A 3,940-nucleotide genomic window follows, 5' to 3' on the forward strand; every position below is an offset into this window, starting at 1 on the left:
TTACACCCTGAGAGATCAACTTTACCATCTTGCATAGTGTTCCCTGTTCACACAGGGAACATTGATTTTAAACTAGATGTAATTCAATTAATTCCTAAATTTCATGGCTTAGATCTGAAAGCCCCTACTTGCACCTCAAGGACTTTGAGGAAGTAATTGCAACGTTACAAGTAAACAATGGCAATAGGGATGTACTTAAGCTTAGGTTATTCTCATTTTCTCTAAAGGATCGGGCCAAAGCATGGCTCAACTCTCTAAGACCTAATACCATCACTTCATGGCAAGCCTTAAGTAGAGAGTTTTTGAAAAAGTTTTTTCCCGAGCACAAAACAAATGCACTAAAACAAGAAATCATGTCATTCTCCCAAAAGGGGAATGAACTATTTTTTCAAGCTTGGGAGCGCTTCAAAGACATTCTAATTACTTGTCCACATCATGGTTATGAACTATGGCACGTGATTGATGCTTTCCGAAAGGGGCTCACCATGGATACCTGTCAGTTCATAGAGATGATGTGTGGTGGAACCTTTCTTGACAAAGATCATAATGAGGCTTGGGATTTTCTAGATATGTTAGCAGAGAATACTCAAACATGGGATGTCTCTGCTAAATCAGACTAAACTAGACCCATTCCTAAAAAGAAAGCAGGAATGTATGTCCTAAGAGAGGAAGACGACCTTAATGCAAAATTCGCTGCATTGGCTAGAAAGGTCGAAGCTTTGGAAATTAGGAAGATTGATATGGTTAAAGCAAACACTTCCTTAGGTAATTTTTGTAGCATTTGTGGTGGTACAGACCATGACACAAAGGATTGTCTAATAATCTCAGTTGTACAAAATATCATGCATGAGCATGATCAAGCAAATGCTATAAATAATTACCAAAGGTCAGTTATGTAACCATTGGGAAACACGTATAATCCAAATTGGTGTAACCATCCTAATCTTAGTTGGAGGAATGGACCACAAATCAATGTGCCCAATGCACCTCAAATGCCTCCACAAAATAACTTCTTTGGGGCACCTAACAACGCACCATATGTGCCCCCACCAAAGCGATCATCTGTGGAGGATGCATTGACCACATTCATGAACTCTCAAGCTCAAATGAATCAGTTTCTAATCCAATCAAATCAGGAATTAAAGACAGCTATGACTAGGATTAAGACTCAACTAAATGCTAGGGAAAAAGGCACCCTTCTTTCTCAACTTGTGCCAAACCCTAGAAATATACATTTCATTGGAGACTCAAATCCAAGTGAGCTACATCATGAACAAGCTAAGGCCATCATTACCTTGAGAAGTGGAAAAGAGATCGATAACAAGATAATGCAACCGGTAGAAATACCAGAAGATGAGCCACTGTCTCAAGAAAATGATAAACCGGCTATGGTTTAAGAGCCGCAATAGCAAAAGGATAAAGTGACTAAGTCATATAAGCCTCCAGTTCCGTTCCCATCTAGACTTCGGAATCCAACTGTCCCATGAAATATCAAGAGGTATTGGATGTACTCCAAAAGTTTACTGTCAATATTCCTCTACTTGATGCCATTAGACAAATTCTATCATATGCTAAATATCTCAAGGACTTGTGCACTGTAAAGAGGAAATTAAATGTGCACAAAAAGGCCTTCCTTCCTAAGAAAGTGAGTGCTATCATTCAACAAAGGGTTGTACCCAAATACAAAGACCCGGGAAGTCCCACTATTCCTTGTATTATTAGAAATTTTCAAATTGAGCATGCTTTGCTAGATTTGGGTGTAACTGTCAACTTAGTACCTTATTCGGTTTACAAACAAATGGGGTTAAACGAGCTTAAACCAACCACGATTACACTCCAACTCGCTGACCGCTCTATTAAGGTACCAAGGGGAATTTTAGAGGACGTGCTAGTCCAAGTGGAGAAATTCTACTTCCCCGTGAATTTTATTGTACTAGACATTGAACCATGTATAAATGCTAGCGCTCAAGTTCCCATCATTTTAGGCCGCCCATTCCTAGCAACTTTAAATGCAATCATAAATTGCAGGAATGGAATGATGAACTTGTCTTTTGGTAACATGACTCTAGAGCTAAATATTTTCAATCTATGTATGTAGCCCATTAATAATAATGAGATCCATGAGTTGAATTTCATGGACTGCTTGATAGAAGAAGAGGAATTAGAACCTAGTCTGACTGATGAATTGATTCAAGTCATTGGAGACTTGAAAAATTCTGATTTAGAAAAAGTGCTTGCTGAAATTTCTGATGATAATGAGAGCACTACCCCCCAGGACATTGGTATGTACCAATGGAGACCGCGCACTCAAATTCTATCTATCGAGGACTTGCGACCTCTGCCATCACCAACCAATGATCCGATACTTGATTTAAAACCACTACTAAATGAGCTTAAGTATGTATACTTAGGTGAAAATAATACTTATCCTATGGTGATCTCTTCATTTTTAGAGAAGGATCAAGAGATTAAATTGTTGAAAGTTCTAAGGGACCACAAAGGAGCCTTGGGCTAGACCATTTCTGACATCAAAGGTATAAGCCCTTCCATATGCACCCATCGGATCCACCTCGATGATGACGCCAAGCCAATTAGACAACCTCAAAGGCGTCTCAATCCAAACATGATGGAAGTTGTAAAAAATGAGGTGATCAAATTATTAGATGTGGGAATCATCTACCCAATATCCGATAGTGTTTGGGTGAGTCCAACTCAAATAGTCTCAAAGAAATCTGGAATAACTATTGTGCAAAATTCTAATAATGAACTCATACCAACACGTGTCACCACTGGTTGGCATGTTTGCATTGACTATAGAAAATTGAACCAAGTCACAAAGAAGGACCATTTCCCTCTACCATTCATTGATCAAGTTTTAGAGAGGGTAGCAGGTCACTCATTTTATAGTTTTCTTGATGGATATTCTGGATATAACCAAATAGAGATAGCTCTTGAAGACCAAGAGAAAACCACGTTCACTTATCCATTTGGCACGTTTGCTTTCAAACGGATGCCATTTGCATTGTGTAACGCCCCAGCAACTTTCCAACGGTATATGTTAAGTATTTTTTCAAATATGGTTGGGAAGTTTCTTGAGGTTTTCATGGACGACTTCTCTATATTTGAGAATAGTTTTGAGGAATGCCTCAACAATTTATCTCTTGTCTTGTTTAGGTGTGAAGAGAAACACCTTGTCTTAAATTGGGAGAAATGTCATTTTATGGTTTAAAAGGGAATTGTTTTGGGCCATGTTATATCCAAAAATAGAATCGAGGTAGATCGCTCAAAACTTGACATTATAGCTAATCTACCTATCCCCCGAACTGTTAGAAATATTAGATCACTTATAGGGCATGCTGGTTTTTATAAAAGATTCATCAAGGACTTTAGTGCCATTACTAGACCCTTGACTAATCTTCTTCAAAAGGAAGTTCCATTTAAGTGGACGGATGAGTGTGCAAGTGCCTTTAATAAAATTAAATCATCCCTTACCACTGCACCTATCATGCGTCCACCAGATTCGATACTTCCTTTTGAACTAATGTGCGATGCAAGTGATTATGCCATAGGGGCTGTTTTGGGCCAAAGGAAAGATAAACGGCCCTAAGTTATTTACTATGCGAGTAAAACTCTAAACTCGGCCCAAGTGAACTACTCAACAACTGAAAAAGAGTTACTTGCAGTAGTTTTTGCTTTGAATAAGTTTAGGTCCTACTTACTGGGATCCAAAGTGGTCATTTTCACGGACCACTCGGCTTTGAAATATTTGTTATCTAAGAAGGATGCAAAGCTGAGACTTTTGAGATGGATCCTCCTACTCCAAGAATTTGACTTAGAGATAAAAGATAAGAAAGGAGTAGAAAACGTAGTGGCCGATCACATTTCTAGATTGATGTTAGATAATTTCACTGAGGAGATACATATCCAGGACACTTTTCCT

The 3,940-nt window shown here is 38.5% G+C and overlaps 1 non-coding gene across 1 annotated transcript; it reads right to left on the minus strand.

Moving 5' to 3' along the window:
- Positions 1 to 335: 335 nt before the first annotated feature.
- LOC131230050 (small nucleolar RNA R71) lies at positions 336 to 442 on the minus strand. Its single transcript, XR_009163777.1, has one exon. It is a non-coding gene; the product is annotated as a small nucleolar RNA R71 (small nucleolar RNA).
- Positions 443 to 3,940: the final 3,498 nt, after the last annotated feature.

The sequence above is a fragment of the Magnolia sinica genome, chromosome 16 (assembly GCF_029962835.1).
Source record: "Magnolia sinica isolate HGM2019 chromosome 16, MsV1, whole genome shotgun sequence".
Taxonomy (NCBI): Eukaryota; Viridiplantae; Streptophyta; class Magnoliopsida; order Magnoliales; family Magnoliaceae; genus Magnolia; species Magnolia sinica.